Source organism: Triturus cristatus, chromosome 3_1 (assembly GCF_964204655.1).
Source record: "Triturus cristatus chromosome 3_1, aTriCri1.1, whole genome shotgun sequence".
In the NCBI taxonomy this organism is placed as follows: Eukaryota; Metazoa; Chordata; class Amphibia; order Caudata; family Salamandridae; genus Triturus; species Triturus cristatus.
The window spans coordinates 337,419,385-337,444,830 of NC_140583.1; the positions used below are offsets into that span (position 1 = coordinate 337,419,385).

The window sequence follows — 25,446 nt, forward strand, 5'->3', positions numbered from 1 at the left end:
GAGGAGTAAATTTAAGGGGAGTATATTCCTTAATTAAAGCTGCAAGGATAGCAAATAACTCGACAGAAGGGAGGTAGGGTGTTTGTAGAACAGTGATGACAGAAGGAAGGGAAAGGCTGAGTAAAAGATTAGCTAAAACAGGATAATTACTTTTTAGAAAGGTAATATTAAACAGTCTAATCAAATTCACTGCAAATAGCCAGTGAAGAGGGAGGAACTGGAGGGAAGAGATGAATGATTAGGATTATTGATCAAACATGCATGCGAATACATGGAGAATTTGGAGCATGACAAGAGAATAGGCTATGACCAAAGCTGGCAGAGTAACAGAAATCAATGCAGAACATGTAATCTTAAATTAAGTAGAGTCAATAGTGAGAAAAGGACAAATCCACAAGGATTCAATAATTTTAATTTGCAGTAGGAAAGGAAATTGGGAAATCGCGTATGTTGCTAACAGGTGGGGACAAGGCATGAGTAAGTAAGAGGGGAATAAATGGAGGCATGGATGTGATTTTGGAGGCTGAATGAGGAGAAGATAAATATGCCTGTGTTGGAAAGAATTAAAGAGAGAAAGTAAGGGGTCCTCCAGGTTTGGAGAGCTGAGAGGTAAGTCAGAGATGGGAATAGAGGAAGCAGTAAAATGATCTGTGAAGCCTCTTCAAGAACATAGTAGTGGAACAAATTAAAGGATGTGCTCAAATGAAACGTATTGAAAGAATAAAGCAACAAACCAAGAACAGACCATTGGGGTACATCTACAGGAGTTGTAATGGGGTGGTTGTGAATGAGCAAAGACACCGATGAAGACCAGAATAGCAAACAGATGCAAGACCGGGAGAGGGCAGAGCCAGCGATCCCAAGACAGTGTCTTAAAGAAACAGATCAATTTTGACAAAAGCAGAAGTACGATCAGCATCTTGTGAGATCTGCAATGTGAAGGAGAGCTGATTTTAAACATTCATCTTTGTTTTTCGTTATTTTGGAGGTGCTACGAGTTGGTCAAAGGTCTGGATTCAACCCAAGATCAGCTCTAGCAAACATGTTCGAAGAAAGAGGCTCAAATGGTCGTACGGGAGCCTACATAGCTTAATCTTGGCAGTCTATGCAGGCAGCGCTGTACACAGCCCCCAAGCAGGCATCCCACTAGGAAAACACTTATTTATAGAAGGAGAAAGTTACACAGCTTGCACTTTCATGTTGTTGGTCTCCTCTATTCTGGCTCACAGCTTCTCATCTGCCTGGTGCGCAGGCGGCTCCTGTCATTCAGTTGAATGAAGCATCGCGCCCACAAGTGTGCCTGGAAGCAAACAGTGACCCCCGATTTCCGGGAGAGCAGCTGTGACTGCTTTTCTTCCCCAGGCTTCAGTGGCGCCACCGTGCTCCGGGATTCAGTGACTGAAAGGCAAGTAAGGGACCCGCTGCCTGTCATTCTAGGGTGCCACAAACATACAACACACAGGCTAAAGCAAGGAATGCCATCACTGGTAAGAAGCCGACGATTCACAAAGAGTGATCAAAGTTCGGGGCTGTTTATGGGTGGGTAGTGTGCTCTCCGCACCTGGAATTACTATTAACAGAGGAAAATAATGAACTGCTTACACATAAATTGTGACAACATAATCACATACACAAAGTCATACCTTCGTAAAGCTTTTTGACTTCGACAACATTGATTGTAATTGATTGTAATTTTACTGTTATGTCGCTTATGGTGACAAAATAATTTCATGTCGGATTGGCTGAAGCAGCATTCCAAATGAGGGCTGCCACTTCAAACCTGCTCTTATTTCACATGAATAGCTTGGGGATCGTTCCTGAAGCAGCGAGGAAAGCCGGCTTTTTGCGAGAACACATTTATCTGCACCGTTTCTTACCCTCGCTGCCGCATTTTCAGTAAAGATACTTCCTATTCTGACATGTAAACGCCCCGAATGAATGGGTGCATTGCGTGTGATAAATGTTAAAGGTCCTACACTCTTGTTATATTCAAGGTATGTGACTAGAGAGCGTTTACACAGAATTATATGTGCTTACTGTCAACTGCACAATAAAATATGCACTCAGATGCCACTCATGCATATTTACAGGTTTCTGATCCATTAATGATGTAAAGCAGGAGAGAGGATATACATGCCAATAAATATAATTGGAATACCTTATCGATTTACCTGGTGGGAGAGGGAAGATGTTTTAGTTAGATAATCTCCTAACAGTAGCTTGATTAGATAAGATTAACTTTTATTAGCTCTCAACAATATTTGTGTCACTAAAAACATAAGACTGGTAAAACATATTTGTCAAACAAATTACAAAAATTGAAAATCATTAAAAAATCCAATAAAAAACTTACAATTATATGTTCAAATGTGCCCTAAATAAAAACATTCATATCATCCTTAACTATTTAAAAAAAACATTTATTTGTTAACATTGCTATCCGCCTGAATAAAACGCTGTTTACTGAATTGCAGTCGACCCTTCTAACATTTGTCTGGGGGGGAAGAAAGCCCCGATGTAGTTGGACAGTGCTGACTCTGGGGCATATTATCAAGCCTGGCGATAAAATTATCGCCGCTTTAGCGGCAGAAAACTGCCGCTAAAACGGCGATAACAGGCTTGATAATATGCTCTATGGAATTCCAATTGAAGCCCAGGTTAAATGTCCTTCACATTTAACATGGGCTTCAATTGGAATGCCATAGAGCATATTATCAAGCCCATTATCGCCGTTTTAGCGGCAGTTTTCTGCCGCTAAAGCGGCGATAATTTTATCGCCAGGCTTGATAATATGCCCCTCTGTCCTTTAACCGTGGCAGGTTTGAGGCCCCTGATATGCGCTTATATTACCTGTGTGCACAGGGCCAGTTTGTGCATTTTTGGTATTTCCGGCAGAAGTTTAAACCACATAGGGGCATATCAACAAGGGCTCTATCTCTGCTTTTTTGGCTTTAAAAGCCAAAAAAGGAGAGATAAAACTAGCGTCCTATCAACAACAGGGTGCTAACATGCAAATTCGCATGTTAGCACCCTTTTACTCTACGCTTCCCCTTGCATCTCTAATGAGATGCAAAGGGGGCGTTCCAGAGTAAAATAATAGGAGAAATGTCGCTAAGCGACATCTCTCCTATTATCCAGAATATTGCTAACCCTGTTAGAGACAAAAAAAAGCAGCGCTAACCGCGGTTAATGCTGCTTTTTTACGTCTGGTATTTTTCTGACTTAGCCATGATATCCTATGGAAGGAGGATATCATGGCTAAGTTTGCCTGTCCCTATCAACAAGGTAACGTGAGATTATCGCTGGGTTTCCAGCGATAATCTCACGTTAGCCTGTTAGCGTGAGGATTTTTATCGCTATTGAGATAAGCGTTGCTAATAGCACGCTATCTCAGCGATAAAAATTCACGCTGGCCGGCGATAATTATCCTAGCGCTAAGTGCGCTTAGAGATAATTATCGCCGGTTGTTGTTGATATGCCCCATACTGCGATTGAGGCGGACTCCGTTCTGCCGATGCCCCTGAAGGCGGCTACGATGATGGGTGGGGGAGGAGACCCGCATTCTGAAATTAGCCCAGTTCATTGTACGGCCTGGGCGTGCAAAACCCTTGTGAGCAGAGCACAATTGGACTATTTGTATGCCCCAAAATGACCACTTGCTGCACACCCTGGTATTTCGGCCGCTAGGGGACAGGCAGCCCTGCAGACACTGAGCGCGGTGGGGATCACTCATAACGCCGACTTATATAAACAGGGTAGATGCCGGACTTTGTCTGAGCTGCAGGAGGGTCAAGACACCGGATTCATGCTGGGGTTTACCTATGTGCATGTGCGGCAGGCGATTCGGGACATTTACCCTGAGTTCACTAATGAATCGCGACCACTGCTAGCCTTACGGGCAGTGCTGGGGGGGGGGAGGGGGGAAGCCGAAGCGGTCTGATTACCAAATTGTACAATGCATCTCTCCAGGAACAAGAAGTAACTGCTTCTCCCTCATATAATAAATGGAATGGCCTCCTGGCCTCTGAGTTGACGTTGGAAGCATGGAGGTGTTGTTGTGCATTAACTGGGCGCCTGACAGCGAACTGCAACCTCCGTATCATCCATTTCAAATATTTACTCCAGCTCTACTAAACACAGGCTCAACTTTGCAAGTTTGGCTTGCGTGAAAGTACGTGCTGTGTGCCTTGTGGCCAGGCGGAGGTGGATTTTGTGCATTTAGCTTGGTCTTGTGCTGGCATCTCTAAATTCTGGGCACGTGTCACGCAAGTATTAACTGAGATCACTGCAGAACCTGTGGGATGTGCACCTGAAGTATGTCTGTTGGGCTGGGTGCAGAAGCTTAAACCCTATAATAGGCGTATAGTAGCAATAGCTACCCTGTTTGCTAAGAGAGCGGTGGCACAATGCTGGGGGGGGCAAAGGCTGTACCAACGGTCAAGAGATGGATCCATGATTTACTTATTGTAGGGTCCAATTGGAAATATACGCAGAAGAGTTGCCTGAAACATCCCGTCCGAAAGACTTTTGGGCTCCCCTCTCTGGGTATCTCCTTGCAAATCCAGATTTGACATAGTCTCCTGTAGGTGTGAACGCTGTATAGGGGCCGGGAGGAGTGGGACTGCTCCAAGGGACTGCGAGGTGCCACAATGTACTAATGCCAGAAGCCACAACTGTACATAATAGTGCCGGGGTGGGGGGGAGATTGGGGGGTTGAGGTGTTGTTTACAAAGGATGGGTTGTTCTTGACATTCAAAAAAATGGCTTGTCTACGATATATTTGCTCAGAAGAATTGCTTTGCCCGCTTTGTTGGGAATTATGTATGATTAGTGTTCTTACAATCTGCTCAATAAACATATTATTAAAAAAAATCTATTTGAAAAACCAAATTCCGACAAGCTCTTTTCAAGCGAGAGGTTATTTTGGCTAGCACTCAAAACTTTGCAGTTTGTTATGGTTATCTTAATAGCCATTAGTTGCATGCGTTTGCCTATGGCCAGTGGCATCTAGGCACATGACTGTGCAGTAAAGCAAACGAAAGCCTATTATAAGTCTATTCAGTTAGACCTGAAAAGCTGGATGAAATAGCCAAGTTGTGAGATGAGAACGAAATGACAAGGAGGAAGGCTTCAGTCTCAGAACTGAGGGAAGTGAACTCCATCCTCGTACTGGTGTGTGAGAAAAGATATCACCCAGTGTTTGTCTCTTGATTCTTCAGACAATAAGAAGACTTGCAGAAGATAATCTAAAGGTTTTGGTGGAGATATTTCTCTGGCGACGATTAGCAATTAATTAATTAATTATGTAATTAAAATGAAAAGCCTAAAAGACCATGCAACAGACATTAAACGGAATACTTGAGGGGTAGGGAGTCGATGCAGTTTCCGAAGTAAAGGTGGAAAGCCTACTAAGCGGACTTGCAAGCGAGCTGACATAGTCTGCATAACCTGTACGTTTTTTAAAAGATATTTCAAAAGATGCAAGCAAGGAGAGTCTGCATGATCCAGTCAGGTTCCAACTGAGGCTCTAACTTCAGTACACTTGATGTTCATAGACAATCGGGGAAGATCGTTTGGATAATTTTCAGAGGGTAGGCACATGAAGAGGTTTTTTGAGCCGATAGGGTCAGTAGGGAGTCAATCATGACGCCAGGATTCTTGACAGTCTTTAAATGAGCAGAATACTTGCACCCATTGCAGATGGAGAACAGGCGTCAAGCCAAAGGTTGTTACCGGTATTCATACCAGCACCTTGGCTTTATCAGCATTGATTTTGAATATGTTCTTCTCATTCATTTCTACATTAAGCTCATGGATTGTTGGGATTCCAGTTGCTAAACCAACTTGTTTTACAAACACACTACTAATTATGAACCGCCTGCATACATAAAGGACTTTACACCTCTGCTTTTCTACAGTCTAGCAAGTGAAATTACATAGATAATGAACAGATGTGAGTAGAGGCAGGAACCTTGCTCAACACCGCAAATGATGACTGGTTACTGGCAAGTGAAGGTACCTCATTTCAGAGCCTGGTTCGAATAGACAAAATGGAGAAATGGAGCAGAACCAGTTCAAGGCTGGGCCCATAATTCTTAGAGCAGTAAAACGTTCTATTAAGAAGGTATGATTTACCATATTGAATGCTGCAATCAGATCATGCAAGACAAGAGCTCTGGTCTGGATTTGATCTTATTTTTCTGATTTCAAAATATTTTATTCAAATTTTTAGTATAAAACAGGCAGTTGGTGTGCATACATGGGCTACGTAATTGATCACTAGTACAATTGCTCAGATATTACATGATGATAGTACAAAAGCTGGAAAACACATTTGCGTTGACCAACCACATGGCGGGAAAATAAAGAAGGAACAAAGTGAGAAAAAATGGGGGGGGGGGGAGAGAGCAGGTGTTTTCCATAGTTAACCGACTAGGCATATATACCCCATGTCTAATTGAAACAGCCCATGACAGCAAGAATACGGGGAAGTAAATCAAGTCCCGGTGACCATCGAGTGCAACAGGGTGTCAAGAGTAATGGTATAAAGAGAGCGCAGGTTAATAACCTCAGGGGGTTGACAAATTCAAGCTATTGGGCAAGAATATTTCAAAGAGCTTTATTGACTGACATCCAGGGATGTTAGGTAGACAGTGCACACCGCTAATATAGCTCAGCTATTCTCACGATGTATTATTGGTGGTATTCTCCGGTGATTTTCAGGAAGACAAGGTCTTTATATGGGCCAAGGTGACCATTAAGTCCATAAGCAGTAAATAATCCCTCTGCAGTGCAATTGTGTGTGAAGAGCTAAAGGTCCCGCAAACAGAAAATAGAAAAGTCCTGGGGAGTCTAGTCTGAAAGATGGAATAGATGGTATTGTGGATTTTAGTCCAGAAATTACTAAACAAGGGGCATTCGTATCGCATATGGCATAGGTCAACATTCTCGGCGTCGCAACTCCAGCAGGCACTTTTGCCAATAAGACACAGGGTGGGTAAATGGTGTGGGGTCCAAGAGGTTCTGTGAAGGATATGCAGTTTAGTTTGGGCAAGATTGGTTGCTATCTTTTTATTGAATGGGGAAGCTCATGGTTGTGGCGAGTTGATGGCCAACGGGTCAGGTAATCCATCGTAGAACTAGTCAGAGTACCACTTCTGTTGAGTAGAGTTTAGTAACAATTTGGTCAAAGGTCTGAGCTTAGCATAAATTTTGGAGGCCACATGTCCACCCTTTTAAATTGACCCTAGGAGGATCAGTAGTTAGGCTTCTTTAAATGGGAAAGCTTTCTGTTTGGAGATGGCTGCTTTTAGTCTAAGGAAGTCATAAATGTCATAGGGTTCAGTGTTGTACTTTTGTTTGATGGTGGAGAATGAAAGGGAATGCTCTTTAGAGCCAATGACACCGACCGCATGAATTCCCTTTGCCCCTGCCTGGGCCTCCTATAGGAAGGTTTAGATCAGGTTTGATATCTTTGTTAAACCAGATTGAAGTTGGTAAGGCGTGCCTAATATTCACCACATAGAAACGAAGGTCGAGGTGTAGCAGATCATTTCTAGTATGATTCAGAATCAGGTTATTAAGAATGCATTGGCCTCTGGATATGGTTAAAAGAGACGGTAAAGAATTGTTATCTGCCAGTGACTGCTCAAGGGAAAGCCTTAGGGGTGTAAAGTCGAGGGCACTGTTAAGCCATTTCGCACCTTGGACAGCCAGAGAGGCAGTTTTTTTTAAAGTCTGCTAGATTGCCACCATCTTGGTACTTGGGTAAAAATAGTTTTTCAGGGAGATGCATGTTTTTTTTTGGAAGAATTCCAAATGAATTTGTAAAGTAGATGGCCTCTGTTATGAAAATACTAATCAGAGCAGAAGATTGGGGACATATTTAATAAGTAGTTAACAATTGGAGGAATAACCATTTTTATGGTTTCAAGTTTATCTCACCATGTAAGGAGCTTTAGGGGCACATGCATCAAGAAATGCTTTTGCGAGTCCTTAATTGCGATTATTAAGGAACCACAATTAAGGACTCTCAAAAGCCTATGCATGTAGAAATCGTTATTAAAATAGCGATTTCTAAACATTCCTTAATTGGGAGAAGCAAATTGCGAGTCACAACTAAGGAATGGCTTCCCATTAGTTCCTATGGGCCTACAGGTACTCGCAAATTGCGCATGCAATTTCAAGTGTGGAAAGGTGTCAAAATGACACCTCGTTGCACCTGTGAAATTGTGATGTGCACTCATTTTGCTGCCCGAAACCTGAAACCTTGAATAATGCACTTTAGTGCATTTTTCAAGGTTTTTGCAAAATACAGACCAGAGTAATTTATCTTTATTTTGCTGCCCCAAATAGCAAATGTGCTATTTCTAAGGGGTACATGCATTGCATTAAGGAACACAAATTGCGATTCCTTAAATGCAATCGCAATTTCGGAAATCACAATAAATTGCAATTTCTTAAATTGCAAGTGCCTTATACTTTGATGCATAGCAAAATGCCTTTTTGCGGGCGCAAACGGCCGAATAGCACTGTTTGCGCTCACAAAAACCATTGATGGATGTGACTGAAAGTGACCAACCTTCCAGGAATTTCCACACCTTTGGGAGGACTAAGGACTCGTTGTGTCGTATGTATTCGATCAGGTCATCATTAAATTGAAGTCCCAAATATTTGAGAAAGTTGGGTTGCCATGGTAAGCCAGAGGATCCCAGAACCTCTTTGGCACATGTAACTTTAAGGGGGTGGACCTCCGATTTATCCTTATTGAGGGTATAGCCCAAAACAAAAGAGTACTCTTCGATCGTAGTCATAATTGGAGGGATGGCAATATCTGCAGTTAGGATTTAAATGTCATCGGCATAAGCTGCCATTGTAAAATATCTGCCATTGACATTTAGTCTAAATGAGTTATTACGTTTGTTAAAAGACACTACGAGTGGTTCGATTGAGATGGGGACAGAGGGTACCACTGTTTAGTGCCTTGCTTGAGTGGGAATGAGTGAGACTGGATACCATTAGTCCTAATGTTAGCACTAAGATTTGATAATAGGGCCATCACTATCTTTATAACCAATTTGCTCAGATTAAAGCAAGACATTGTGGTTTAAAAAAAGGGCCATGCAACCTTGTTGATTTTTTTCAGCATTGAGGTCTATCGCTACCGCTGGGGAATTTTTGGTTTTGACAATTTGTAAGACGTGACCCAGTAATCTAATATTATCATTGGAGAGTCGGCCTTTGAGGAAGCCAGCATGATAAAGGCTAACCCAGGAGGGTAGTATCACATCAATACATTTAGCTACGATTTTGGTATATAGTTTGCAGTCTAAATTAATGAACACTTTCAGCATGTACTTCTTGGGGTAGATGTGGTCTTTACCTTCTTTAGGGATAAGAGCTATTATCACTACTGCAGTGGTCCCCCCAATATAACCAGTTCCAGCATAGTTATGGAAGAGGTCCAGCAGAGGCAGTCACAGCTCTTCTGTGAATGATTTGTAAAAGCAGGCACCGGGCCATCTGGTCCAGGGGCCTTTCCAGCTTTTTAATAGCTATGTGTAATTCCGATTCTGTAATAGCATGGTTTACTTGAAGCTGTTGTTGGGCATCTAGTTTGGGGAAGTTGAGTTTGTTTAGATATGTCAAGCTATCTGTGGTATTAACATTAACATTTTTATTGTATAAATTCTGATAGAAGTCTGAAAAGACACAGGATATTTTATTAGGGTCTGGATACAGCTGCCACTCCTTGTCTCTGACAGGGGTAATTTGGGAGCTGTTTTGATTATACTTTAAGTAGCGGCCTAGGACTTTACCAGAGGTATTGCCAGCACAGAGTTTTACTGAATTAAATTTGGTAACCCATTGGCCAGTCGTGGTGCTCAGTAGTTTACTATATTCATATGTCCTTCAGCTTAGGGTGTCCACCAGAAGGGTGCCCTTCTTGGAATAATGTCTTAATTAGGATTGCTTGATTTCAGTTTCTAAATTTTCATTTGGGCAGCTGAAGATTTATTGATGTGAGAGCTGATGCTGATTATCACCCCATGATAGCGGCCTTGAAGGTGTCGCAATGCATCTGGTAAATCGTCATAGGGATTGTCTTGAAAAAACATTTTGATTGCTAAGAACATTATCTCAGCATGGGTCGTGTCTTGTAATATTTTGGGATTAAGTCTCCAGGATTTGTCAGCTGGGGTGGCTGTGGCCCAGTCCAGACGGGCTGAAATGGCCGAATTATTCAAGATCAATCTGGGTTCGATGGTTGAATCAGAGATCAGGATTGCCAGATTACTAGACACCAATATGAGGTCAATTCTGGAAAATGATTGATGGTGAGAGGAATAGAAAGTATCATCACTGGTATCCGGGTGTTAAATACACCAGGAGTCTGCTAGGGAGTAACTGGTGTATATCTTGTGGAGTAATTTGTGGGATGAAGACGGTCTAAATTTGGTTCTCGAACTACGATCTATGGTGGGATCAAGTAGAAGATTAAAGTTGCCGCCATTAGTCGAGAGTCATTGGGGCAGTCCAACAGTCAGTTTGTCAATGTGTTTTCAGAAATTTGTATTGTTTACATTAGGTGCATAACTATTCAGCACATAAAATTATTTGCCAGATTTTGACCGTTGTTTTGAGTATCCACCTCCCGTTTTGATCTGCAAGCATGTCTAAAACAGTAAAAAAACAATCTTGTTTAGTTATGAAAGTGAGTACCCCATTCTTCTTATTCTGTGAAGATAAACCTATGACCTTGGAGATCCAGGGGCTTTAAAGAAGGTGATGTCAGTGATAGAAAGTTTAGATCCTTGTAGCAGAAGTAGGTCACACATTTGAATTTGCATGTATATTGAAGAATTTTCCTCCTCTTAACAGGATGCATCAACCCCCTCATACTAAGTGATAGTAACTGTAGTGAGTCAGTCTTCAGCACTGAGGATACGAGAAAACAACAGAGGGGCACAAGTTAGTCATATCTGTCATAATATGATGTGTAAGGGAACTACTTATGATTGGAGTGTCTTGTGGTAAAGGTAGACGGATTCGATCAGAGTAAATAATATCCATTCTAAGCATTACATGGGGAAGAGGGCAACTGGAAAAAATGGTAGGAGAAAAGGAAAAAAATGGGAAAACATACAATTGGAGCCTACCAACTCTGAAACCAACCCCACCCAACCTGAAAATGGAATAGCATTGGACCCAATGGAGGAGACCAGACATCTCCTGGGTGCCACAAAACAAACATACAGATGAGCAAATGAGCCCAAGTGCGGACGCCTTTCTACCAATGTGTAGTGCAGCAGGGGCTTAAATAGAGCAATGAAAGTAAGTGAACAACTCTACAATCGGAGCATATATGGAAAGCATTTGGATTCAAAGCAAGCATTTGGTCCATTCGGCCTAACATTTAGAAAATGTGATATATAACGGCAATCATGAGCTGAAACAAGACATACAAAGCTCAACATTAACATGTCTAAAGTATCAAAGCACTCTGTGGTGGAAGAAGATAATGGAACATTGTAGGGTAAGTATTAAAGACAAAGACAATCTGCATCATCATGGTCAAACGTCAAAGACAGCCAGAGGGCTAAGTAAATGATTATCAAAAAGACAAGCTATTTGGCAGAGTGTAAAAATGGTAATACCTTATTGCGTCCTTTAATTGAACAAGAGTGTTTCCATTTCCCCGTTTTGTTGGTATCAAGGAAGGAAGCCAGGTCTTGGTGGTCATGGAACAGATGAGTTGAAACTTTGTAGGTGATACAGAACTTGGTTGGGCTGGAAAAGAAAAAGGAGATGTTCATGTTCTGTAGTCTAGGTCTGAGGGAGAAGAAGCCTTGCCTCACTTGGATGGTTGTCATGGAGTAGTCCTGTGAAATGGTGATCCTGTGTCCTTCCCAAGTGATGACTATGTGCTTACATATGAACTCCAGGATGAGTTCTACATATTTAGCATAAAGGTTTGTAGATGAATAGTTTTGGTGGGCTCGCTGAGGCAGAGAGGTTGTTTTTTTGTGTAGGGATGCGATGCACTCTCAAGTTCAAAACATTTGTCAAAGGAAATGTTAGTGTTGTGAGGGAGCGAGTCCTCCAAAAAGGCAATGTATGATCTTGTTTTCATTCACTTCCTTCAGGAAAGCCAAAAAATCTAATGTTGCCTCTCCTGTTTCTGTCCTCACGTTCGGCAATGTTGCGTTGCATTGATGCTGAAAGTTTGTGTAATGAGCAAAGGTCTTTTTTTGTACAGAAAGACTTTATTCAAGGTCACTGATATGTAGTTCAGCTATAGATAGTTTGTCTGTTATTTGTTTTATATCAGACCTTATATCTGCCACATCTTGTTACATAATCTCCATGCTGATCTTTGTTGCTTGAGCCAGTTTGGGACATCAAGTAGCTTTTTAAGAAAGGTATCCATTGTTTTTTTCAGTTCAGTCTTATTGTTAATGGGATCTGGAGCTGGAGTCGCTGGTTTGGTCCTTTTTGTACCAGCTTGGAGTCTTTCTCAAGCATATTATTTTTGGAGCCTCAAAGCTAGATAAGGAGTATGGCAGCATGAAAGGGAGGAAAATCAGCAGCCTCTTTTCAGGGTTGTAGGCAGTAAGCTGAGGTTGGTTGTATTGGGTGAGTAGGCAACTGTGTATGAAGGGTCACTATAGCAGCCATCAGGTGGGGATTGTATCAGCAATCAAAGGTTGTGCTATGGTCCTAAGAGTATGAATGGCACAGAGAGTACCTGGCCTATGAAGGTCAGTTGGTGGCAAGTGGGTACAGCTTTCTGTTTGTGAAGTGAAGCAGAAAACAACCTCTCTGAATCAGTCAGTAGTAATAGGAGAGCAATTCTTAATTGTATCTCAGCATTTGGCCTTTACATTGAGGTACAGTGCGGGGAGATAATTGTAGTGGTAGTAGAGGGCAGGGGGCTCAAAAAGAATTCCAAAGTGAGAGGGAGGCATTCATGTGTAGGAAAGGGAGCAATTGTGAGGCCTGTTACCTCACAGAGAGAGAAAAGGGCGATCAGCTAGTTAGAATCATTAAGGTATCAAAGATACAAGAGCCACAATTGCCTTCAAAAATAGTTTATCTTGCAGGGAAATGTCTCAGATGACTTATTATGAGTGGATGCATGAGGGTAGTGAAAAATAAAAGTCACTCACTTCATTGTTGAGTGGAGGGAGGCAGTCAGCGTTTATCTAAAAATGTGCTAACTACTGGTGCGATCTCACAGGATTGTTAAATATGGCCTTTCCACCTAGTGAAGTCGGGAACAGCCATGTAGTAGGCCTCATGCAGTTTGTTTTGAAATTGCGTTTCCCCAGGACAATGCCAAGTCAGGAAGTGCCTCGGAGCCGTTATGGCATATACTATAGCTTTTTCCCTTGTGACCGGCATGCAGGTACCGCAATTGGCTCTTCGCTGAGCTAAGGATGTGGCACGAAGCAGATGGAGCTCTCACTCAGGTGGCCATTTTCCCTCATGTCAGGCCATGCCTTCTGAAAATGTCATCCAGATTTGATCTTAGATCGTCAAGAATAGGCAGCAGTACAGATTTAGTACTATGGGCTGGTCTAAATTCCAACTGGATGCTTACAGTTAGAAATGGGATTCCAGGCTGGCTGAGGTATGCTTCCAGGCTGAGTTATGCTTCCAGGCTGAGGGGGAACCACTTCTCTAGTCAGGCTAAGATAGATACACACTAACAGATAACCCATGCTCTGGTACTTTGTAAACCTGAGAGGTGAACTCTGCTCAGTTTACGGCGTTTGTGGGGTTGTCTGCACTTTGCGGAAAACGCAGAGTTCCCAAAAACTCCACCCAGGCTTAGTACTTTGACACAAATCAGTCAGGCTTATCTAAAGAGGCAATGTGTAAAGTATTTGTGCAACATGCACATACACACAGTAACACAGTGCACCATAAAAAGACTCCTCACAGGTTTAGGAATATAGAGAACATTTATCTAAGCAAAATAGGATCAAACCGACAAAACTCAGATCAGTAAAAGTCGAGATATGAATTTTTAAACATTAAATGCAAAACGTGTGCAGAGAAATCACTAGCGGTCAAAAGGTTACGTGATGTCACGAGGGACTGGTGCAAATCCTAAGTTCAGGCCAACTGCGATGAAGGCCAGGCCGGCTACAGGACCCTTGCAGGGCCCACTGAGAAAGTACTTTGGATAGAGAAATGCATTGACACTGAGGGTGTGATGCGTCGATCCTTTCCGCACAGTCTGGTCACTGCATCGCTGTTGAGCTTTGCTGAAGTGAAGGCAATGTGTCACCTTCAAGCCGCACAGAGCATCGTCATCAGGCTGTGCAGGCTGTAGAACCGCTGTCATTGAGCAGAATCTACGTCGATGAACGAAACGTCTGTTCCAATTGGCGCAGTGGTGACAATGCATCGGTTTTGCAGAAAGCAGCTGCATAACCCACTTCTGAGGCCTAGAACTTGAACCGGGCATCTCAGACAAGGCTAGGACTCACAGAAGGCAGAGTCCAGCAGCACCAACAGAATTGCAGAAGTCTTCTGTATCCCAAAGACTTCAGAAAACAGGAGGCAAGCCAGCAAACCCATGGAGATCACTTGGAGGGAAGACAGAGTCCAACTCTCCTCCACCAGAGTCAGGAAGCAGAAGGCATCAGGGCAACAAGCAAAAACTAAGTCCATCCAGAAAAGTGGTCCAATTGAGTCCTTTAAGCAGCACAGCAGTCCTCTGACGGAGATTCAGTTCAAAATCAAGAAGTGTCTGATTTTAGGGAGGTCAGATACCCAGTACTTATACTTAAATGTGCCTTTGATGGAGGAGCTGGCTTTAAGGCAACTCTCTGAAGTGTACCACACAACAAGAATCTATCCTGTCTAAGTGTATGATTCTTAGTGAAATTTGTGGCACAGTATGCCAATGATTTAGGTGGTGTTGGACATTTAAAAAAAATTTATGGACTGGCCTCACACACCACCAGGTGTCATGCTTCATTATCGGCTGTACTCGCCCTTTAAAAACCACGTTTGATGATGGGCGGGCCTGCACCTGGAGACATGGAGGCCAAGCTGAGGGGCGCACTGAATAGGACTTTAGCTCATAGACCCTTGCCCAAGGATCGGGACTCAGAATATGAAGCACTCTCACATCGGTTGATGCTAGCTATCGACGATGTTGTTCCTGCCCGGAGGGCAAGGATAATGCATAGTATGAAAGGGGCCCCTTGGTACACACATGAGCTCAGAGGGGAAAAACAAGCTCTCCACCAACATGAGCGATTATGGTGGAAATCCCTCGACCCAGAATCCAAGGATATATATAAAGTAAAACTGGCTCTCTATAAAGCCTGTTATTAAAACTAAATCCGCACACTACGAAGCTAGGATTAGTGGGGCAAGAGATACGGAAAAAGAGACTTTCACTGTACTCAAGGAGTTGAGTCGGCCGACCGAGCAAAGGCCAATTACCAACCAAGCCGACTGTGATAAAATACAGGACTTCTTCCTAACTAAGGTCGAAGACATTGTCTCTGTTATTAATAACATGCACATCACCCCTTGTCTCCTGTCGGTGGAGGAGGACCCCTCTGATCTACAGGGCATTTCTCTCTCTTGGTTCCCTGCACTTGAATCACAGGATTTAGCTCACATCATGGCCAAAGTGAAATCTGGCTCACCAGATGACCCCTGCCCCCCAAAGGTGTTTAAAACAATTATTCCTCTGGTTGAGGCTGAGGTGTTGTCCGTATTGAATCTCTCCTTGACAACAGGAACGGTACCACAGAGACTCAAGGAAGCTATAGTGACCCCACTGTTGAAGAAAGCAGGGGCAGATATTAGGAATCTGAAAAACGTTTGCCCCATATCCCGACTCCCGTTCCTGGCTCAGGTGCTCGAACAACACGTACTTAGAGTTCTCTCTTCCTTTGTTGAACAACATCGATTGCTACATAATCGTCAAGCCGGATTTAGGGCTCACAATAGCACCGAGTTAGTGATGCTCTCAGTACTGGATGATCTGCGTCTCACAGCTGACAAGAAGACCCCCTCAGCACTAATCTTACTTGATCTCTCAGCCACCTTTGATACGGTGAACCATGGGCAGTTACTCGCTCGTATCCGGCAGCTGGGAGTCACTGGGACGGTCCTCCAGTGGATCACCTCCTTTTTGGAGGATCGATGTCAGAAGGTCCAATTAGGAGGCCATATGTCTAGGCAGGGTGCTCTTCGCTGGGGGGTTTCGCAGGGTTCGGCATTGTTCCACCTGCTTTTTATCATTTACCTTCAACCCCTGATTGAGGCCTTAGCAAAAGAAGATTGTCAGGTGTTCAACTACGCAGATGATACCCAGTTAATTGTGCGTATCGATAACTCCCCTGAGTCACAGCGTAACGTCCAGAATATCCTCCGGTACACCATGAACTGGATGACCTCTAACTCTTTGAAGGTGAATCCTGACAAAACCGAAGTCCTGGTTCTCTCCTCAGGAGCCTCCCCCTGGTCCAACCTTTTCTGGCCCCAAGAGCTGGGCACTACTCCAACTCCTATGCCAGCCGTAAAGAGTTTGGGCATCAGGCTAGACACTGGACTGACTGTAAAGACCCAGGTGTCGGCTGTAGTGGAAAGCTGCATCGGACTGATGCGACAACTCCGGAAATTATCAATCTTGTTGTCTCCCGCTACCATGCAGTTGGCGGTGACTGCATTAATTTTATCTCGTCTCGATTATGGTAATGCAGTCTACATTGGTCTCCCTGGTAAACTCCTGGGGAAACTCCAAGTGGTCATGAATGATGCAGCAAGGCTGATTTATAAACTGCCCCGAAGAGTGCATGCCACCCCTCTGCTGCATTAGTTGCACTGGTTACCTATTAAACAAAGGGTAAGCTTGAAGGGTCTGTGCATCGCACATAAATCCCTGTATGGTGAAGCACCCAAATACATCAAAGATCGCTTGAAGCCCTATGAGCCTGGATGTCATCTTCGCTCATCACAGGCTAGTCTCCTTGCCTGCCCTCGCTTCAACAGAACCACCTTTGGAGGCCGGGCTTTTTCAGTCTCCATCCCCCAGATCTGGAGGTATGCGCAAGGAAGCCAGATTGCTTCCGTTCTGGAGGAAACTCAAGACAATGCTGTTCACAGAGGCATTTGGCCATGCTTACGCTGCCCCATGCTGAGCTCAGCCACGCAAACCAATTTTGGTCTGTCTGATCTATGACGCAGCGCTTAGAGACCTTTGGTGATTAGCGCTTTATAAATGCAACTTAACATAACATAACATAACTTCTTTAGCTAAGTGGGGGACAATGCTGAAAAAGTGAGTGAGTGATGTTTAAAAATTGATGCACAATCTTGTGTTTAATCTTTTAATGGCGCAGAGTGTGCTCGATCTTAAAAATTAGTGGTGGAGACTAGGGGGTTTAGTACCCCATCTCCGTCTGTGTTGCCAACATGTTTCTGCCACAACGGCCAGGGGGGTCCATGGCATACATCAAAGCAGAAGGGAAAAAAAGGAGGGCTCCTATCTTGTCCCGATGAGACAAGGATGAATCCACTCTAGTAGGTTTGGGCTAGTCTAGCTCTACCGTGAAACTTTCAGGACACCCCATTAAAGGTGTAGGGATGTCCCATGGGAAGGGAGGAGTTGAGGGACCCCTGTAGTCAAACTTACGTCAAGGTGCGTCCCCCGCAGTGCTTCTAAGGTTCATCCTCATTGCTTCCCCGCTGGTCTCTGAAGTGCATAAGTATTCCCTTCAATCCAGCCCTGTCTGCCAGGCTACCTGTGGTGGGTAAACCAGTGCTTTGTGTGTGGCTAGAACAATACCTTTTGAAGTATAAGTGACAGCCCCTCCCATTCCTCCCTGCCCAGGAATGCAGATGTGTGCTCAGAATGTAGATCAGCCTCAAATTCCTGTGTTTGTGGATGTCTAAAGAGAATGCACAAAGTGTAGCTGTCACACAACCCAGATGTGTATTAGAGACAGGTTGTAAGGCATAAACAGGCACATGCATCAAACCTTTTTGCGATCGCAAACGGTGCGAATCGCAAAAATAGGCCGTTTGCGATCGCAAAAGTCAGTGTTGAAATGCATCAACTGTATATTTGCGAAAATCCATTTTTTCGCAAATATAAGGAATCGCAAAACATACTGCGAATCAAATAGCGAATCGGTATTAGCGTGTCCCAATTAGCGAATCGCAAACAACGATTCGCTAAATGTATGCATGACAAATCGCAAATAGCGATTTCCATGAAAATCGCAAATTAGCGATCGCTAAATAAGAAGGATCACAACCAGGTGGTAATCATGAGTGCAAATCACAGACAGGTGAAAACCAACTGAAACCCATTTAAACACACCCAGAATGAGCCAGCACTGTTCACAATGGCAGGGATTTACCTGATGGCGAGGAGGATGAGGCTGCAGGCTGCCGCACAGAGACGGAGGCGAATGAATGAGCGCATCTTCAGAGTCCGCATAACTTTGCTAGGCCAGCAAGAGGATGAGATATACGACAAGTATAGGCTCAATGCAGCAATGATCCATGATCTAATCAATGAATTGGACCCCATAATGCAACGACAGACACGTAGGACCAATGCCATCCCAACGCATGTGCAGGTCCTATGTTGCCTACACCTTCTGGCGTCAGGCAGTTTTCAGGGGGTCATTGCTGTTGCGGGAGGTGTGTCACAAAGCGCACTTTCAAGAATATTGAAAGCATTCCTTGATGCCATGATGGCCGTGATCGGGTCTCATATCAAGTTCCCTACCACCGCGCTTGACCTTGCAAAAACCAAACAGGAGTTCTACCAGATAGCTCGTTTCCCACATGTTTTGGGTTGTATTGATTGCACCCACGTTGCAATATGTCCCCCTGCAACACAGGAATATATATATAGAAATAGGAAATGTTACCATTCCCTCAATATTCAGGTCGTTTGCAATGCCAAAAACATTATCACTGACATTGTTGCGCAATTTCCAGGGAGTGCACATGACTCTTATATCTTCAGGCAAAGTGGCATACACACCCGTCTTGTCAGGGGAGAATTTGGAGAGGGACATCTGCTTGGTAAATATGTGTTATAGTTTATCACTGTCATTGTACGTATGTCAATGTGAAGCTGCCACTGACTCTTTGCTCCATTACATGTAGGTGACAGCGCATACGCCTTGCGTAATTACCTAATGACGCCTTACCTCAATCCCACAACTGCCAATCAACAGAGGTACAATGCAGCACATATTTCGACAAGGAACATCATAGAGCGCACATTTGGGCTGTTGAAGAGCCGATTCAGATGTCTACATAAGACCGGTGGAGCACTGAAGTACAACCCTGAACAATGCTGCAAGATAGTAGCGGCATGTGCCATGCTGCACAACATAGCGACAAGGGGAGGAATGGACATCGAGGTGTCTGACAGCGATTCGGAGGATGGGAACCAGCAAGTGCCACAACACCATGCAGCACAAGGGGCAGGCGCAGCAGAAGGGCGTAGGAGAAGATTTGACATCACACAAAATTATTTCTGAGGTGAGTAATGATGACACAGAAACTGACTATTGCTATCAAAGTATTCTTTAATTAAATAAAATTGCCATGAGTGTTCAAGCACACTTGTAATCTGACCAGTGCAATGGACATAAGTGGTTTGCAAATGTCAATTCACTTGTCAGTCTGTGAAAAGTCAAATCCAAATAAATGGTTACGTCACCATAGTGGAATGCACTTGTACATGCCAGTCTAGCGCTTTTTCCCACGAACACCCAGACGCCTGTCAGACCCAGCATTGTCATCCGTTATGTTGGAAGCGGCGGGGGTACTGCTGCGTGTGTTGCGTCTTCCTGCAGTGCGGACTGGAACTGCCACACTACTTAGGCTTGAGCCACCCTCACTACCCTCTTCGGCCGTCGAATTGTTGGCCGCAATTGTGGAAGCATTTAGCAAATCAACTGCATTGGTGACCTGGTCCAGTGCTTTAGCCACATCGCCGCTCCAATGGCACATTTCAGTTTGCATGGTCACAGACCTACGCGCCAGCAGTGCAGTTGTCGTGGCCAATCTATTGTTTGATTTAGCAAACATTTTCAATTGCAGCATTAGTTGACGATGCTGTCTCTTCTGGGATACATTTCCCTCATGCATCACCTTGCTCAGTTGCTGCACACTTTCTGACAGTACTGCTATGTTGCTAGCCATCTTGCCAACTTGCAATTGTACTAATCGTGTGTTTTTTGTCTGCAGGCGCTGCATACGGAGCATCTGTCCCTCAAGACCACCCCAGACATCACTTGGTTGCACCTCCTGCTGTGTCCTGAGTGCTCTTCCTCTCCTACGCCGGGCTCTGTGATTAGTTCTGGGGACCTGTGGTTGTGTTTTTGTGATGGAAGTTGTCTGGCCATGGCTGCCACCTGGTGTTGCATCAGCCTCATCATCTTCACACTCCATGGTGACTAGGGATGGAACAGTAGCCCTGCGTGACTTTGTTGGACGTGAGGGATTTATTTGCACCACAGGTGTGTCCATCTGTTCACCTGCGCTGGTGTCCTGCATGTCTGGGGAATCGCTATCCACATCTTCTACACGTTGCGCATCTGTGAGGTGAAACAGTGCAACACTGTATTATTTCATGTCTGTGATATTAATTGCACAGTAATAAATATCTGCCTTTGTAAATGATTTTATACTCTATTAAGCTTTTTTGGGTTGTTACTCTGAGATTTGACATTTTAACTGCTTGACCTGACTACATCTCCCATAATGCCCCTCACCTACTGAACGCATTGTGTACTGGATGTTCAGGGTCTGCACTTGGGCTGTACTGTGGTCGAGTTCTACCTTTACATTTTGTAACACTAAGAAAACATACATTCATCTTACCTTCAGATGTGTTTGCTGCTCCGGACGTGTCCAGCTGGGTCACACCAACAACAGCTTCTGGCTGGATGGTGGATTCAATCAAGTCCTCCATGGGAGTGTTCCCAGTGTCTGTTGGTGTTCCCCCTCCTGTCTTCTTTGCCTCCTTCAGGCGGTCAGCTATGCGCACCTTAGCCCGACTGCGCAAGTCGTACCATCGTTTTTTGAGTTCTTCAATGGTGCGGTGTGTCACCCCAATGGCATTGACCCTGTTTTGGATCCGGAGCCAGATTTTCCTTTTCTCCTGCTCTGCCACTTTCAATGATGCCTTTCCAAACAGCTTGTCATGGCTGTGGACTACTCCCTCAATGAGGGTGTCAATTTCTTTTTCTGCAAATTTAATTTTGCGTTTCCTGCCTGTTTGGCTCTCCTCTGCTGTTTGTGAGGCTTCCATTTGATATCACAAGTTTCTCTTCTGTCTCTGTCACACTCCTGTTCTGCTCCCAGAGCCAGCTCCCTCCTCTCCCTGACACTGTGCACTGGAAATGAGGCTGGTGCTGCTCACTTCCTGGTTGTGATGTCATCAGGATGCATCAAAAAGCGACTTCGGTATTAGCGATTTCGCTAATTGCGAAATCGCTAATAGCGAGTTCGCAAATGCCGAAATCGCAATTTATTTAGCGATTTTTAGCGATTCGCAATATTCTCGCAATGTTTTTGTTGCATCGTGTTTTGCGAGTCTTTATTTGCGATTCCTTAAAATTCGCAAATAAGGACTCGCAAACTCTCTTTTTGATGCATGTGCCTGAAAGAGAAGTAAGTACAGAGAAATGTCAATTTTCCAAAGTGGCATTTCTAAAACAGCAATGTTAAATCCAACTTCACCCATAAGGAGGATTTATCATTACCATTACCAAGATAAGGAACATGAAAAAGCCACTCCACTTTCATCAGGATTTAAAGCTTAAAAATGAATTAAGGAATTTCCAATGCTAGCCTATGAGAGGAATAGGTTTCACAGTAGTGAAAAGCAAAACAGGCTGCCACTACCAGGACATGAAATATATAAAGGTACATGCCCTACCTTTAACTTAAATAGCACCCTGCCATTAGGGTTACTTACAGCCTACCTTAGTGGTGACTTAAATGCAGTAAAAGGGGAGTTCAGTTTATAGCCTGGCAAGTAGGTTTAAATACCAGGTCAAAGTGGCGGTAAACTGCACACACAGGCACTGCAGTGACATGCCTGAGATAGGTTTGAAATTCTACTTCTGTGGGTGACACTGTCAGTGTTGCAGTCCACTCGTAGCAGTTGAAGTACAGGACCTAGGTATATGGTATACTACTTTATTAGGGACATACCAGTACATCAAACATCCCAATCAGGTATATAATAATGTCATCATGTTTAGGGGAGAAGCAGATGCACTTTAGTGCTCAGAGTTCTAGGGCCAACAAAAAGAATCAGGAAAACAGGGAGGCAAAACGTGAAGGGGAAGACTACCCAAAGGATGCCAATTCTTACATGTGTGTCCCCCAGATGAAATTGGGGAGATCTACACAACCTGTAGGAAGCTTTCATCTCTGAGGTGGAAAAACATAGATAGACCATCAGCATTGGTGTGGTCTACCCCATGTCTGTGTTACACAATGAAGTCCATACTCTGTGGGGAAATGGACCACCATAACAGTTTTGCATTCTCACTCCCCATTTGCATGACCCACCTGAGATGCCTGTGGTCTGTCTAAATCAGGAAGTAAGTGTCAAACAGGTATGGCCTCAACTTCTTCAGTGTCCAGACCACACCAAAAGTTCAATAGCACTCCACCTCTGCCACTTGGGGTGTAATCTGGGGTGTAATCTCCTGGAGATGAAGGCTACAGGTTGGGCTGGGCCCTCCTCATTAAGTTGGGAAAGTACTGCCCCTATGCCATGCTCTGAGGTATCTGTCTGACTGATAAACGCCTGGGAGAAATCAGGGACCTTGAGCACAGGAGCTGTGCACATGGCTTGCTTAAGGGAGTCAAATGCAGTTTGGCCTGCATCTTTCCTAATCACATTCCTGGCTTGCTCCTTCAAAGTCAGCTCATTCACGGGGGCAACAATAGTGCCATGTCCCTTGACAAATCTTTTATAGCACAAACTAGTCGGTACATATGTAATTTGCAGTCACAGTATTAGACTCTTCAGTGCTGTATTCTTTCAGATTTTTGACTCCACACATCAATATAATATTCCAAGTCATTTATTTTGCCTCTTCACAAAGTTGATTCTTTACGTTAGCCAACACCTGGTTCGTCAAGAATTTTGACTTTGTCAGGTCTACAAATACCAAAGAGAATAACAGTATAGGCATTCTAAGCTGAACACAGAAAAGAACATTTATTGGCAATTGTATGCATATATTGTGGGCAGGCGTGCAAAGAAACATAACATCATATGTCTTTTACCAATTGTTAACGTCAAAAAAAAAATTTATGAACCGAGACAACTTTAAGTGTAAATAGCAAGTGGCAGCACCATATGGTTAAGCCCAGGCGTAAAACTCCACTCTGGTCCCGGAGATTGACGAATTCGGCAGCTCAGCATTATGCGGAGAATGCAGACTTACTGTTAAACTCTGCACTCCGCATGTTTTTTTTGGTTTGTGCTCTCGAAAAGTTATTTTGGCAGCGTGGGAATGCTTGCCAGGTGCGTGCGATCACCCATGAGATTTGCTAGCCGCCCACATGCTCCCGTAAGATTTTGCTGTCGCCAACACATAATTCAGGCACACCAGCGACTTCTGGCAGATGTTTTCTTCTACATGTCTCCAGAACACACAGGATCTACCACAGCTGCAATCTGTGGAAGATTCTCTCCTCGAGCAGCATCAAAATCTTCCTGAACTGACGATTTGGAGTTAAAAACCTTCTTGAATTGACATTTGGCAGTGTTTTTTTTTGTGCGAGGAGTGTTTATTTTGTTTTTTGAAACTTCGTTTCAACTGGAAAGAAGTGCCCTAGAGTCTCCAACTTCCTGTTCCTGTCCAGCAGGCTCCTCCCTGTGCTTTGTCCATCTCTGGTCACTTTTCATTTGGATTTGGAGCTGGAAGGATCACTTTGTGTCTGCTGCATATCCCATTGGATTTAAGAACTTTGATATAGTTTAGTGAAGATTACCCTATACGAAGCTACATTAGATGGAAATCACGGGGTCAAGGTGATCTTGTATCAGCACCCACATGCAGGGAAAGAGCAGAAGGAGCATTAAGCCTTTTTTTCTTATTTCCTTAGTAGAGTCAAGCTAATAGCACAGTCATGCTGTTGTAAGAAGCCACTGGCCCCCCAATGTATTAGAGAAGTCATTCCTGTCAGTAAACTAGTCTGTCCAGATTTAAACCTCGCCATGTAATAATCTCCCATATGTCTGAATATTTCCTCACCCTATTGTATTGGACATGAGACAGTTAGTAGTAGAAGCCAAGTGGAAGAAATTAATATAAATCACAAATAGTTGTTATATCTATCACATTGTTCCTGCAATGGCTGTATAGGAACCTACTGGAATGACTTCATTCCCATCCCCTCAGAGCATACTTACAGGAAATATGGCAAAACAGGTTGGGGGTAGAATACTTTGACAATGATTAGACCGAACTGCTTGACACCCATGACAGAGATTTCAGAGAGGTGTGCTACATGACTGGCATTCGACCTCTAAGAAACTTAACTGTACCTGGCTAACTTAACCCATAAATCACTGTGCTAGTCGTGTGACTGACAATGCAGCTGGTGCGGCCTGCCCCTTTCTGCACTCATTCAGGCAAAAAGTGATTGACTGAATGAACTCCACAAATGTTCTAAACCTGCAAACCTGAAAAAACCCACCAAACTGCTTACAGATGTCAGTTAGAGGTCATAGGGGTTAAAGTTGTGATTCGTGGCCTCACTTTCGCGATCCCTGGCACCATTCGTCTTACCTCTAGCACTGTCTTCAACAACAGCACTGGGAAGAAAAGCTTTCCTTTCTTTAGTTTCAACCCCTGGTCCCTTTCCTAGACCCTCACCAGCCTCCCATATGTTGGTAATGTACTAGGGGAGGAGGAAGGGCTGGATGCACAGACATAGCCATGTGGGACTGGTCATGGGGGACTAAGGGGTTGAAAGAGAAAATGTTCTGTTCTGACCTTCCTCAATCACTGGCACAATTTTTTCATAACAGAGTTAGGCAAGATCTTTTGATTTTTACTAAAATTATATTTATAATATACTTACTTAAAGAGGCTATTAGTCAGTTCTCTTCATCCATTGTGCTGTTGTGTCAGTCATATTCTGCTTCCTTCTACTACAAACAACATAGAGCATAGTGCAGTAGGTCAGCCTACTTCAGCCACTGGCTAACAGAACTTTGAGTGACTGCACTTTGCTGTTTCACAAGGAGCATATCCATAGACACGTCTCCTTCAGGGTCACTGTTTTTGTTTCTACTGTATTGTTCTTTGTTGCCTTTGTGTTTACAGCCTGATGTTCTAGTAAGAAGCTTTCTGCCAGATGTGAGCACAGAGTTGTTGGAAATCGGGGCTCTAGTTGGCAGATGTATAC

At 43.8% G+C, this 25,446-nt stretch overlaps 1 long non-coding RNA gene across 1 annotated transcript; it reads left to right on the top strand.

The window, feature by feature from the left end:
• Positions 1 to 1,261: 1,261 nt before the first annotated feature.
• On the top strand, positions 1,262 to 20,685 carry LOC146860218 (uncharacterized). The gene is made up of 3 exons (XR_014979116.1): positions 1,262 to 1,487; positions 19,159 to 19,539; positions 20,251 to 20,685. It is a non-coding gene; the product is annotated as an uncharacterized LOC146860218 (long non-coding RNA).
• The last annotated feature ends 4,761 nt before the right edge of the window (positions 20,686 to 25,446 follow it).